This window comes from Elgaria multicarinata, chromosome 5, assembly GCF_023053635.1.
Source record: "Elgaria multicarinata webbii isolate HBS135686 ecotype San Diego chromosome 5, rElgMul1.1.pri, whole genome shotgun sequence".
Lineage (NCBI taxonomy): Eukaryota > Metazoa > Chordata > Lepidosauria > Squamata > Anguidae > Elgaria > Elgaria multicarinata.
The window spans coordinates 115,865,602-115,881,192 of NC_086175.1; the positions used below are offsets into that span (position 1 = coordinate 115,865,602).

A 15,591-nucleotide genomic window follows, 5' to 3' on the forward strand; every position below is an offset into this window, starting at 1 on the left:
TTTATCCCTGGATCAACCAGGGGTCAAACCTGTTCATCTAGGTGACACACAGGGGATCCAGTGCTCAGGGGATCCAGTGCTCAGGCAGGGATGAACCCTGCATGATCCCAGGATAAACCTTAGGTCTAGCTGTGGCCCCAGGATCATCCCATGAAGCTGATTGGTTGGAGATTCAGGACAGATAAAAGGAAAGGCTTCTTCACACAGTGCATATTTAAACTTTGGAATTCAACTTCCACATGATGCAACTTCCACATGGTGGCCACCAGTTTGGATGGCTTTAAAAAGGGATTGGCCAAAGGCTATCAATGGCTACTAATCCTGAGGTCTATATGCAGCCCTAAGTATCAGAAGCAGTTTGGCTATTTCTACCACGTTGGGGGACATGGGTGGAAGAGTGCTGTTGCACTCATATCCTGCTTGTGGGTGTCGCCCCCCCCCCCAGGAAGCTGTTTGGCCACTGTGTGAACAGAATGCTGGACTAGGTGGATCCTGTGGCCCTATGGTTATATGCTCACTTCTGAGCATGTACTGTTTTATTTATCATCACTATTAATTCCAAATGTAGTTCAATTAATGGGAATACAAAGTAGAAATTCACATCGTTACCTTGTCAGCATGGTTTCCCCAACCCTTTCTCCTTCTGCTGCATTTTTAACGCCTACCCAATAAAATGGTGTTTTTTAAAAAAAACATTTCAGATACCTTGTCGCTCATCATGTTGACTCATAAAATGCAGTCAACTGCCATCACTTGAAGGGGAAACATGATGCTATCTGAAAGAAGAAGCCAAGAGAGAAGAATGAAAAGAACTGCGGGGATTTGAGATTATATATCAAGAATAAATTGAGAGAGCTAAGCAACCAATTCATAATTCAAATGCACAGTATGGACTGTTTTACAGCATGGACATTGTGTATAACATATCAGCCATGGACAAATGTAGTTCATATCATAGATCAGGCCATCCTTTTTCGCTATGCAACCCGCTCAGCTTGCTTCCTCCACTTTCGTATATGTAAGTGCTACATTTTGTGGCTGGTTTATCTGGCATTATTACAAAAGGGATTCTGATCGAACGACAGCGTGTAGTCTGCAAAAGAGCAATTCACCCTGCTATCAATCACAATTTGCGTCTGCAGAATCCTCATTCCCATTTTGAAGAAGAAAAATATATTGGAACTTTAATTTCACTTGTTGGCTTTTAAAATCTCATCTCTGTGGTTTCATGACATCTCATACTAGTCCTGATAAATATATGCTATCTCCAGTATCGGAGTCAGTAAGCCTATATACACCAGTTGCTGGGGAACATGGGTGAAGGGTGCTGTTGCATCATGTCCTGCTTTGTTGGTCCCTGGTCGACAGCTGGTTGGCCACTGTGTGAACAGAGTGCTGGACTAGATGGACCCTCGGTCTGATCCAGCAGGGCTCTTCTTATGTTCTTATTTAATTGACTGGGACTCATAGCACATCAACACAACTGACACCAAACTGCATGTTTCTACTCCACCCTCTTGAGTTGTCGTATCAACCTGTATGATGCGTCTGAAAAAACCCTGCCCCTTCTGCTAGGTTCTCATGGAGAGGCTGTTGGCTATCTTATCTATAGGCACGACATTCAAGGACAACCTCTAGCAGCTGGATGGGAGAGACTCACTCAGCTTCTAGTAGTTTCTCTCCGAAAACTGACAGAGATAAGCTCACATTTATTCTGACATTCCACAGGATGATTAGGCCCAAACCAGCCACCCTTCCTCTTACCCTTCTGTGAATAATGGGGCAAATTCTAAGGCCCCTGGGCTTCTTCTCGATGTTGGGATCCAAACAGACCACTTCTGATCAGATTCTGAATGTAAACTATTGCCTATTGCTGCACTGGGGTTGGGCCCTGATGCTTTTGCATGCCTGAACACTGTTGCACTGGGTCTTACTTCTGAACAGACATGCAATGAACATAGCGGTGTTTTGCATTAATTTTGCATTCATTTTTTTATTGTTTCACAAGCATACATAACATAAAAACATTACATAAAATACAAACATCAGGGGGGCGAGAGAAGGGGAAAAAGAGAGAGAGAGAGAGGCAAAGACAAGAAGAAAAAGAAGAAAAGAAAAAAAAAGGAAAAAGAACACAAAGGTTAGGGTGTATTTATTTTTGGCTCTCTACACATCATGAATGGGAATTACATTCTCTCATTACTTATTTACGTTTAACACAATAATCAAATTCTTTTCTTTCTTCTAACTTAACTATATCTCATACATCATTTGTCTCTGTTTCTTGCAACAATTCTATCAGAGGTTTCCATTCCGATATAAACGTGGCTGTTGATTTTTCTCTCATTATCGCTGTGAGTGTTGCCATCTCTGCCCACTCCAATATCTTCAATAACCATTCATTCATTGTTGGTGTTGCTTCGTTTTTCCACTTCTGTGCATATAATAGTCTTGCTGCCGTTGTCATATAAAAAAATATATGGAACGCTTCACGAATTTGTGTGTCATCCTTGCTAATCTTCTCTGTATCATTCCAATTTTAGTATATGTACCACTGAAGTGAGCATGGTGCTTGGCATTTCTGAAACCTGTCACACTGGGGCTCAGCTAGCTTCTAGGTAGAGTCTGGGGCTAGGTCAGCCAGGAGGGCCTCTGACTGCCATGAGTTGCAATTCTCTGATCACATAGAGGCACAGGGTAGACAGAAGGATCTAAGGGAACAGGGTGAATAGATGCAGGGCTCAGGAAAGCACACCTGAAAGAGAATCAAGGGGAAAGGTGAAGGCAATAGTCAGGAGTCTTGAGAGGTAAATGAATACTGGGAGAAGGGTGAGGGAGAAGTGCACATGGTTCATTTGCGTGTTTCTGGAGCCAGACACAGTTTCTGGGCTAACTAGCAGTTAGGCAGGTGGCTTTGCTTGCTTGCTTGGATGCCTGGTCTGTCCTGGCCCATAGAGAGCAAAGCTAGAGACCTCTAGAGGATTGGCATGAGACTTTCACATCCATGGCCTGACTGAAGTCTTATCCACATGATTGCTGGTTATTTCAAACTAATAATAAACGATGAGAGAGACTGTTGAAATAGCGAATCTCTAGTAATCCAGGACTGGAATTCGGTCTCCGGCTTTAGCCCCATTACAGAGCCTTCCTGCTTTCTCAAAATGTCCCGTGTGTGTGTGTGTGTGTGTGTGTGTGTGTGTGTGTGTGTGTGTGTGAGAGAGAGAGAGAGAGAGAGAGAGAGAGAGAGAGAGAGAGAGAGAGAGAGAGAGAGAGAGAGTCTGTCTGTAGATGTATATATACTGTTCTTGAAATAATGTTAGCTTCCTAGGGATTCTGTCTCTTAGTCTCCCTTTTACTAGAGAATGTATCAATAAGGCATTGTCTGGCTCCCACCCACCATTCCACACACCGTGTCCTTTAGATTCTTTCTAACTGATGTATTACAGCAAAAGGCACATAGTAACCAGCAAAGGATTGTGGGATATTAAGGGGATGAAATAATGGAATGGCTAGCCTTGGGCTTTCTTTCTCCAAGGGCTATTTTGGAGAAGATGAATCCATGAATAATAATTCACATGAAAAGAACTCATAGGAGCTCCGATTCCCTTGTTCTGTTGTGGCGGGCAGCACCTCACCTTGAAGAGTCAACCTGCAGCACAGAGGCCTGATTTCGTCTGCCATTGCATCATGTGCTGATCTGAATTCTGTCATATAGCTGTTAAAGTGCAGAAATCCATTCTCTACCCCTTGCAAAAAGACACATTTGCTACTAAAGAAAACCAGAAGGACCTGCAACAAAATTTTGCAGTTTGATGTTCCTGTTCAGGCTTCCTGCCATTATCTTCTAGGATAATCCATCCTATTCCCGCTCCTGCCAGGCTTTCCATTCCTCCCCCATCCAACAGTCAGCTAGCATTAAATCACCACAGGACGTGCTCAGTCCTCATTTGCCTGCAACCATCGTGGGGCAATTTTGGGGTTGTCCCCCTGCCCTTGCCACCCAAGTTTTTTCTCTCTAAAGATTGTTTTACTTTTGTAGTTTTTGGAGTTCTTTTAAGCTGGTTGTTGCCTCTGTCTTATATGTGCATGTTGAAATTTTGGATTTTGCTATCAATATATAGAATGCTGGTCTTTCTAGTCCATCATTCTGTTCCCAATAACTGCTGGCCAGCTGCTTCTGGAACATGGGAACATAAGAAGAGCCATGCTAGATCAGACCAAGGGGCAATCTACTTCAGCATTTTGTTCAGACAGTGGGCAAACAGATGTTGACCAGGAACCTACAAGCAGGACATGGTGCAACAGCACCCTCCCATCCTTGTTCCCAACAACTGATGTACATAGGCATACTGCCTCTGATACTGGAGGTAGCATATAGCCATCAGGACTAGTAGCCATTGATAACCTCCTCTGGAAAGCTTATAGATCATAACTATATGCATTACAGTACGTAGTAGGTGCGAAGGGAAGAAGAGGATACTAGGATAGATACAGGTTTGTTGATGTGTTTTATTTTCATTGGGGTGAGGTGGGGTCCTAGAAGGGGCAATTTGCTCCAGGAAGACTTTTCTCCCTCCCTCTAATAATCATGTTGGTGACTGGGTGCCAATTAGTTTCCAGGCGAAGTATAAAGCGTTGGTACCTTTAAAGCTCTACATGGTTTGGGTCCAGGTTACCTTTGGGATCGCCTTCTTCCATACAATCCGCCCCACACACTCAGGTCCTCTGGGAAGTATTTAGTACAGTCAGCCAAGACTAGCCTGACAACTGTTACCCAGAGGAACTTCCTCTTCTGCCACTCCCAGACTGTGGAATGGCCTGCCGGGAGAGATTCGTCACCTTAATAGTCTTTTTGAATTCAAGAAGACTATAAAGGTTGATCTCTTCCGGCAGGCCTACCCAGTCAAATTTTAAGATATTTGACTGTTATTTTAAAATTGTATCCGTTTTATAAGTTTTAATCAGTTTTATGTATTTTATGGTATTTGTATCTAGTGTTGTTTCCTGCCTTAATCCAGAGGGAGAGGCGGGTAAGAAATATATTCTTTTTATTCTTACAACCCCCGAGCATTTTGGTGAGATTTGGCCTCTTCACCTTTCTTTTCAACAGCGTCGAAAACAAAGGAGCAGGGCAAGAGGGACATAGCCAAGAACACTGAAATACTTTAGCTTAAAGCTCTACTGCTCATAACTAAGCCCTTATGAAAGGCATTTCAACCTTTCCGAATAGGTAAAAAAACAACAACGAAATGAAAGCTGGGAAACCACCCAATGATTGGTGCTTAGGGGAAAGGGGATGGAGCTATGGGCACTCCGGAGGGGTGGACTGGAAACCCAGGAGGCCAGATTCTACTTCTGGGCCCAAGGCTCTGCACCCCTGAGCTAAAACATAATCTCGCTCCCTGCCTATTCGCATTAAACTGATTTGTCTTGGCTCTGTTCCATCACTTGTGGTCCATTTAAGATTGAATGCCTTTTAATAGACACCAGTCTGATCAACTAGACTGGTGCAGAACTTCCACCAGCTGTCCAGCATGATATATGGAGGAAGGTGTGGGAGGCAGCATTCTAATGAATTCTCTAAGCATATTTAGCCTTCAGATCTGCACTGATGGAAGTCAAGGTTATTTTTTGGCATTTAGGTACAGAATTAGCAATACACTGTGCCCTTAAGTACAAACCATCTCATCAATAGGCAAGGCATAACCATATGGAGACTTTTGTCTGGGAACATTCTACTTCAGCTGGCTGGCCATTCTGGCTGGGAATCATGGGAGTTGCAGTCCAACACATCTGAAGGACACCAAGCTGGGGAAAGCTGGTCTACACAACTTTGAAAATGAATCAAGTTAAATTACCAATATATGTATGGAGTTTGAATTGTCAAGGTTCAACAAACAACATCATGACAACATTGGAATGACTGTGTCAAGTGAACCCATCTTTTTATATTCTTTTGCTTAGTAATGGTCAGATGATGTTTCATTGATGGGCACTAATGTCTAGAAGATGTTTCTTTACCTTCCCTTTAAGATCAGAGGTGTCTACTATCCAGGACGTACGTAACAGAGAGGGTGAGGCTCAGTTCAGTGTTCCTCAAATGTACAAAATAGAGGGGAAAGTAATTTAAGGAATTATAACATATGCAGGAAGGGAAAACATCAGCCTGAGCTTTGCAGCTGGCTGGAAGAAGGAGCCTTGAAAGGAATCTAGAGTGGAAACGATGGCCACATCTTGTGTCAAATCATTACAAATGTGGTATAAAAAGCTGGAAATAACACTTTGAAAACAATATATGGACTTCAGTGCACTTCAATACCATTATAAAGCAGTAGAATAGATCTAGCCTACATTAAGAATAGATGTCTGTCTTGATGCTTGTCTGTATCTCCTTATGCAATTTGTATATGTGAAAATTATACATATTGGCACTAAAATGCCAATGCCTCTGGTGATTTCCAGCAATCTTTTGATTAATAACAGATTATTGTTGTTATGATTATGATTTATCAAATACTTTTCTGTAAAAATGTATTATTTTATACAGTAAAGCATTTGATCAACAAACCAGAATAACAATAGTTATCCATTGTAGACAAAAAACGAAACTCTCCAAGGGCTGCGTCTGAACTTCCCACTACTTAGAGAAGTGTGGAGCACAAAACAAAAGAGTACAGTCTATAATTAAAGAATGCTTCTTCCTGCATGTATTCAAACCACAAATGTTGGCTGGACCAGCTTTGACATGATCCTTAAAAAAGCCACACACACACACACACATACACACAATGCCATTCTGCAATGTACACTGGAACTTTGGCTGCCTATTTATTCAAATGCATTCATGGTTTGTCACCTCTAAACCGTCTGTTTTATACATTAACTTGGGTTTGGTCATGGGAGGGGCAATCTCAAAGACAAAGCAGAAATGCTGGGTCGTTCTGTACTCCTGCATTCAAAGAGCAAGGCCGTAAGTATATTAACTTTGGAAAGGGTTCTCAAACAAGCCGTTACACCTTCAGTGACAGGGAGGCATTGGTGCTTTTGTTACAGAGTCCAAAATTATTGTTAATGCCTACGGAGACTCTTATTTTTTAATAAATAAATAAATAATGTGGTTTAGGGCGTTTACAAGTAGATGTGCATGCCACATAAAACGAGATCACCCCCTTGTGTTCTTCTCATATACAATCAACACTACCAACAGATCCTGTTTCTGGATTTTCATTCACTATTGCATGTTGGAAACCCCACCTTCACCTCCAAGTCCACTGAAAAGAGAGAGAGAGAGAGAGAGAGAGAGAGAGAGAGAGAGAGAGATTGTGTGTGTAACTCCTTTTAGGCATCTACAAAATTCAGGGCTGGCCCTACTATTAGGTAAATTGAGACAGTTGCTTCAGACATCAGATACTAGGAGGTGGCAGCAACATGTTGAAGGAGAGAATTGTGTGTGTCATGCAGCCTGCCCTGAACTCCAGCGTGCTGCCTTCAGGTGTAGTGGAGGATGCAGTCACCTCACTAACGTTGAAGAAAGTTTCAACTGCCAGCCCAGTTGGCTTTTGTACATGGAATGGGAGGGGGCGCCATCTTATACTTGGCCTCAGGCAGCAAAATGCACTGGGCTGACCCTGACCAAATTTAACCATGGAGGGGGTGTTTCAAAGTTGGTGGATTGCACCCACAGAACCAAACAGAATCTGCTTTATAAATAAACTTCCAAGTTTTATTCCGACAAAAGCCTCTCTACAGAGCTCTCTCAGGCTGTGGCCTTTCACTCTTCAGGTAAGAAGCAGTGGGTGTTGCCCTCAGCTACTTCCTAGCTTTTTCCAGAAGCATACTTTATCCAGGTTTAATCCAGCAGTCCTTTCATATTGTTACAGAGGGCAGACGGGGATGCATTTGACCCTGGCCCCTCCACCCCTGACCTTTGTTCAGTTAAATGTGGTGACAGTGTTCCATGGGATCTGGAACCCTAATTGTACAGGATTCCAGGTTACAATTCCTCTTTAGACCTTCCCTGTCAGTATAGGGAGGTCAGGGGCAGGGACACATGCATCCCTGTCTGCTTTTCACAGTTACATTTTGTGAACACCTGAATAGGAATGAGTAGAAATTGCACAAAATGTAACATGAATCAAACAACTTCAGTATTCTCAAACGAATATGCAAATCAGAATACAATTATCATCCAGCTTTTGCATTTCTTTGAAATTTGCTATGCAGTTATCTGTTTAACATGCATACAAAACTGCATATACCCTATTTCTTCGATTCTAAGACGCACTTTCCCCCCCATATAAACATCTCTAAAAATGGGTTGCGTCTTAGGCCATAGCTAGACCTTAGGTTTATCCCTGGATCATCCAGGGGTCAAACCTGTTCATCTAGGTGACACACAAGGAATCCAGTGCTCAGGCAGGGGTGAACCCTGGATGATCCCAGGATAAACCTTAGGTCTAGCTATGGCCTTAGAATCACAGGTGTGTCTTAGGTTTTTTTTTTTCTGTTGGTGGTACTGAAATTAGTGTGCGTCTTACAATCGAAGAAATACGGTATTAGGGGAAATTGTGTACGAAAATGCATGCATTAGACTGAGTTCAAAAATTTGTATTTTGGGAGAAATGCACCAGCTTTTGCATGGATATTTTTACAAAACAAAATGTGCAGAGTAATATGCAAATAGGATGGAATAAACTTGTACTTCAAAAGGTTTGAAACTCTGAAAGTTGTAGAACCCAAAACAAAGAGCATTCATCCCTGCCCTGAAGAGAGCTGGAGAAAGATTTTTTCATGGTGAGAGGTGGGGATGGTGATCATTTTTTGCTTCTCTTTTCATCCAGATTGTCAGCACCGCATGACTACTGCTTAACAGTTGTGGGACCATAGTTTAGGCTCTCTTACAATCTTTACAATCTCTTACAATCCATGCTTGTTTATATGGAGCCAAAGCTCAGTAACTTCAGTGGGGCTTTCTTGATAGATTTGCTTAGGATTGCATTGCTAGGAAGGAAGAACACAGGCAAAGAGATGAGGAAAGGGGTGTAAAATAATAATAATAATAATAATAATAATAATAATAATAATAATAATAATAATAATAATAGAACTGGGCATAGCTTGCTTAGCTGTAACACATCCATTTCTTAGCTCTCCCCAATCCAAATTAAAGATGCTCCTTCTAATTTTTAAAGTTCTGGTTCTAGATTTTCAACCGAACTAGAAACTGTTTTATCAGCCTCCTTGAATGCCGCTACACACCTTAAATGTCATCTTTCTGGGTAGAAAGGCAGGGTACAAAGCAAAATAAATATATGAATACTCCATTGCTCTTTTTTGTATTCTTTTAAATATTTGCACTGTATTTTATATTTTTAAGTCTTTGTATGGCGTTTTGGTCTTTTAATTAGGAATATAAAAAGAGCCATGCTGGATCAGACCAAGGGTCAATCTAGTCCAGCATTCTGTTCACACAGTGGCCAGGAACCTCCAAGCAGGACGTGAGTGCAACAGCACCCTCCAACCCACGTTCCCCAGCAACTGGTGTAAATAGGCTTACGACTTTGCTGCTAGAGGTAGCACATAGCCATCAGGACTAGTAGCCATTGATAGCTTCTCCTCCAGGAATTGATCCAACCCCTCTTTAAAGCCAACCAAATTGGTGGCCATCACCACATTCTATGGGAGTGAATTTCAGAGTTTATGTGCCGTGTGAAGAAATATTTTCTTTTATCTGTCCTGAATTTCCCACTGATCAGCTTCATTGGATGACCCTGGGTTCTAGTATTTTGAAGGAGAAAAATATTTTGTAATTGTTTGTCATCTGTCTAGAAAACATTAATTATTGGATGGATTAAAAATATAATGAATAAATAAAATGATGGTAACAGCAGCAGCAGCAGCAGCAGCCACCACCACAATATAATGATCTCAGAACCAAATACATTCATCCGTTGTTAAGATCGTTGAAGGGAAGACTATCCCTTGTTAAGACTTGTTTCCTATTGTCTGATGCTGAGAAGTATGTATCTTTTAGAACTGCCAAATTCCTTGTCAATGCTCTACAAATACGTGCCACGAAGTCTAAAAGCTGTATGGAAAACTATTCAACTCTTAATGGTTTGTTGGTGGAGTTTTAAATTGTATAGTTTTTTATTCTGTGTTTGTGTATAATGGCAATTTGCTAAGACACAGGCTGTAGCTAGACCTAAGGTTTATCCCAGGATCATCCTGGGTTCGTCCCTGCTTGAGCGCTGGATGCCCTGTGTGGCACTTAGATGAACAGGTTTGACCCCAGGACAATCCTGGGATAAACCTGAGGTCTAGCTACGGCCACAATAAAGAACTTCAACAAGAAGAAACAAGAAGGGAGCGGGGAACATAGTTCTTCAGGAGTGTTTTGTTTTATAAACCTACAACTTTTAGGACTGCTGAAGCATCCTGGAAAGGTAGAAGAGGGTGTAGAAGAGATTAAATGCTCTCCTTTTGCTAACTCCTAGTAATCCTTTTCTGAGAGAACCAGCTATGGTCCCTCTTCTGAAGCAACTGAAGGAATATAAAGACGATTGTGCAAACAAACAGGCCTCATCCTTAGCAACTTGTTTACTCAAGCAAAAGCAAATGGATGCATGCTTGGTTCTTGACAGCTTTTGTCTATGCTCAAGCTTTGGGCAGGAAAACCTTCAAAGAGTGAAAGGAGAGGCCCGTGAAAAAAGAGATACCTTTGCCTCATGCAGCATCAGTTCTTTTCTCAGTGTGCTGCTCTCTCTCTGGTCCTTTGAAACAGAACCGCAGGCAACATTCAAGCAGAATAGAAATTTCCTGAAGGGACACACTTCAATCCTCATTTGTAAGGATTTTAATTCTGTGTAACATTTTTATTTAACTCATCTCATTCATATCTTCCACCGTGATGTTCTGGTCCTCACAACTACCGCATGAAATAGGTTAGCCTGAGACATGGTTACCCATCTACCCACACAAGGGTTAAACAGAGAAACAAACAAATGTCTCCATTGGTATCAATAGAGGTTCTCCCCATTCTTTTTTTAAACAATTCCTGTGTTTGGAGGAGAGGGGGCTTCAGTAAAAAGTGGTGTGGGTCATGTTGTAATCCCCCCTCCCCATGTGTGGTCATCCGGATCCGAATCAAGGTCATGAGGAAATGGAAGGCACCTTCTACTGTTACTTTCTACTGTTAGTTTTTCCCTACCCTGTGCCTGCTTACCCTACCCTGTACCTGTTTGCATTCTCTTCCCCTCCTTATTGTTTTACTATGATTTTATTAGATTGTAAGCCTATGCGGCAGGGTCTTGCTATTTACTGTTTTACTCTGTACAGCACCATGTACATTGATGGTGCTATATAAATAATAATAATAATAATAATAATAATAATAATAATAATAATAATAATGTATACTCAGGGGTGATATCCCGGGGATCATCCCAGGATTGTCCCTATTCCTCCCTTTCCCCGGGATATCACCCTACCCTTTTTTGTGTTTTTTCCACATTCTCGGGATGATCCTGAGACCACAAAAAGTGTGGCCTGCCGTCATGGTTTGTCCCAGCTCCTTGCAAGTAACCGTGAGGAGCTGGGCATGGGGCTGTGCCCATCAGAGGTGGGCTAAGTGGGGAATTTTTTTTTTTTAAAAAAAGAACACTTACGTTTTGTGCACAAGCACTCCCTCTCTGATGAAAACAAAAACAAAATGGCGGCTGCGATGTCGCGCGCAGCGTGTAAACGCGGGCGACAATCTCGGGTTCATAAAAACACGAGATTGTCGCCCTTTTACCCCCTCGTCTAGCTGAGGCCTTACTCTAATATAACAGAGAGAGAAAGGTGGAGAGGGGAGCAATTATGCTGAGCTACATGCTACGGGGTAAACATAACTGGTAGTTTGACCCTAGATCTCCCACTTTGAAAATAGAAGTGGCTAGTCTTTGCGGCCCCTGCAAGACATCTTACATTGGCCCTGTTCAGAAGACACTTTAAACCATTGTGGTTTAAGGTGTCTTCTAAACCGGGCCATTATGTGGCGTTATACTTTATTTTAGGCTGCAGTCGTACAGTTCATCAGCTGGCTGCTGATGGAATGCAAGATTTTGCGATAGTGTTGCTTGGTAAATGGATTGGCACTTATTCCCCTGGAGGAACCCCCGGTTTTTGCATTCTACAGGTGGATCGCGGGACAACTTAGATCCACAGGATTCAACATTCCTTCATTCCCTTGATGTCCCCCAAACCAGCGGGCGGATGGAACTTGCACCAGCCCTGGATTTGGTGTAGTGAGTTCCCCTCCCATTGCTGTCAATGGTGGTACTGGTGAGGAAATGGAAGGCACTTTCTGCCCTGGCCAGTAGGAGTCAACAGGGTTTAGGAAGAGGCAGCTCCTTCGTTATGGATTCCCCCCTCCTCCTGCCTATGCTGCTTTTTGACCCAAGGCCCCCAATGCAGAGCACAAGGTTAGACTGAATGACCTTCTCAGGCTTGACAACATCTCTTCTTTAAATTCAGATTATGAAATGTCCCTTTTCTCTACCAGTCCATCCCCACGTCTCGCTTTTCCCTTTCTTCCTCTGGCAACACTAATTAAAATGTTACATTAGCCAAAGGCATTTCAGGCTGTGGGGGCTTTGATGGGAATATGTGATGTTGTTAGCACAACTTCCATGAACTGATTTAACAGTTTGAAAAGGAAGGCGTGGGCTGGGTTTAAAAAAGAAACGGTTTGAGGGTTTAGATCGCTTGCCTTTCATTGTTTTTCAAGGTGTCATCCTCCTTCAAAGCGCTGCTCAGCTTTCTTTCTTGTCTTGAAGGTAGCATTTCTGCCACACTGTCTGACTCGCGTTTTCCTACGACCCCTTTTAAAATTTATTTTATTATTTCCGTGTAGCGAGTCATGCTTGAGGAAGCTGCAGGAAGTCAGACTTGCTGGGTACTGGACTTATCTTGGCATTTACACCAATTAGTTAAGTGTAAATGACAGGTATTGCTGCCTTTACATTTATTTCAGGTTTTCAGGTGATATTAGTCAAAATCTTGGGTCACACAATCTTGCAAGGTTACTCTATAGCTGGAAAAACCCATTTCTACTTGCTGGGAGACGTGGAAAATTATTAAAAACACATTTGGGTAATACTTTCATTAAGTCAAAGAAAAAATTGGTTAGATATTGTGGCCATGAGGCCAAACCTATTGATTTGTCTATTTCTTCCCCCACCTCTTTTTGTATTTCATTTTATTTATTTATTATTACATTTATATCCCACCTTTTTTCGTCCAGGGAACCCAGGGCAGCGTACATAATCCTCCTCTCCATTTATCCTCAAAACAACCCTGTGAGGTAGGATGGGCTGAAGGTCTGTGACTGGCCCAAAGTCACCCAGCGAGTTTCCATTACTGAGCGGGTACTAGTACCCGAATCTCTCAACACTCAGCTAGAGTGTTGGACTGGAAGTCAAGAGATTCAGGTACTAGTACCACACTGGCTCCACCAAGCCTGATGAAGACTTCTGGAGACCTTGAAAGCTTGCACAGTTTTTTGGCATTTTGGTTGGTACCAATAAAGGTATTGCCAAACCATGAATTTCTGTTTGTTTTTCTTCTTCTTATGGACTAGCAGGGCTATCTTTGTGTTTTTCTTTTAAAATCCATCAACAACAACAGGGTGGAGCTGTCCAGCAGTGGGTTAGAAAATGTATTTGGGAGAGAGAATAAATTAAATAAGAGTAGCTCAGTAATGCTACCGTTAAAATAAAGGGAATAAGGAGACAACAAGAAAAAGTAACTCATCTATACAGCACTTGTTGTTTTAATTAACTTACTTCAACAAATTGGCTTCTTTCCTCCCTGTTCCTTTTTGTACCATGTCTATTAGATTGTAAGTCTGCAGGCAGGGGCTCTTTTGCTTTTAAATCTCTTGACAATTTTATTTTCTGTTTTCATTCTGTTGTTGTTGTGCTTTTAATTGTGTTTTCATGCATTCGTTTTATTATTGTTTTAATTAAGTTTTATTTATGATTGTAAGCCGCCTTGAGTGCCATTTTTCTTGGTAGAACGGTCCGGGTACAAGTCATAGAAATAAAGAAATAAGTTTTAAGGACTTTATAAATGATGATGATGATGATGATGATGATGACAATGCTAATGATAATAAGAATAACAACAACAACTCCCTCCGATAGTGAACTCATATGATGAGTGCCAAACAGCATTAGAGCCCGAATGGGGCTACTTAGAAACAAGAGAGAAGTGAGTCAGCATGCTTGGGGGAATCTCCGAGGTTTGCAGAAGTACAAAAATGTCAAAGAACAAAACCTAAGCACCCGCTCTTCCTCTAAGATAAAACCCAGTGCGCACTGAGCATGCTTAGTAGCCACAGAATACTGAATGTTAGTTGGAAAACCAGGGAAGGGGGGGAATGGAATGGATTATCTTATAGGGAAGCATGGCTGGGTGGAACCCTGAATGGACATTTTGTTGCAGGTCCCTCTTGTTGATAACAAGAATAACTACAACTATTATCAGTAGTACTTACGTACTGCTTTGGAGCAGAGGTGGGCAACCTGTGATCCTCCAGATGATGCAGAGGGTTCTATTCTGTCCCGATGCTTTTCAATATCTACATAAAGCTACTGGGGGTAGGTGGGGGGGGGTCAGGGAGATCCTCTGGTCTTTGCGGGTTGGGTCTCATCATTATGCCAATGACACCCAGCTCTACCTTTGCTCTACAACTGAATGCCTAAACACAGAAAAACCTGGATATAGATAAACAAAGTGAGTTTCAATCCAAACAGAGGTCCCATTGGTCAATAGACAACCAAACTGGAACTGGGATGAGGTAGCGCTTCCTTTGTTCTGGATGAGGTAGCGCTCCCTCTGAAGGATCAATATTTCACAGCAGGAGTGACTGCCCAGCTTTGTCTGGTGCACCAGCTCCACCCTTTTCTGGAGAAAGAGAATCTGATCACAATGAGGATCTGGTCACAATGATTCATATCTTAATAGTCTGTCATTTAAATTACTGTAATATGCTCTGCATGGTGGGGCTGCCTTTCAAAAGTGCTCAGGAATGACAGATAGTGTACGCTACCAGTCTGACATGCATTGTACAGACCACAGAACATTGTACCGACCATTTGTATCCAAGCACAATTCAAACTGCTGGTTTTTATCTTGAGAGTTTTAAACATTTGGGGCCCAGGAACTCCCATAGGAATCTGCCTACAGTAATCATTGGAGGTTCTGTTACATGTCTCACCACCTAGAGTGTCTAGACGGGAGGGTACCAGAAACAGGGCCTTTTCTGGTAGCAGTACCCTAATGTTGGAACTCAGCCTCAAAGGAGGTGTGAATGGCCTAGTTCTTATTATGATTGAGATGGGCAGTGAAAGCTGTTGTGTTCCTTGTCATGGCAGCATTTAATGTCACTCTCTAATTTTAATCACATTCCTTATTTTGGGCTCCTGCCTTTATTTTAATTTTCGATTGCTAATTTTTGTGAATCGTGAACCGCCCAGAGAGCTTTTGCTAAATAAAAATTAACGACAACGATGATGTCGGAGTTTCCTCGGCCCCACCCCATCTTTT

The 15,591-nt window shown here is 42.1% G+C and overlaps 1 pseudogene; it reads right to left on the minus strand.

Annotated features, from left to right (window-relative positions):
* Positions 1-2,473: 2,473 nt before the first annotated feature.
* Positions 2,474-2,565, minus strand: LOC134399842 (U6 spliceosomal RNA; annotated as a pseudogene).
* Positions 2,566-15,591: the final 13,026 nt, after the last annotated feature.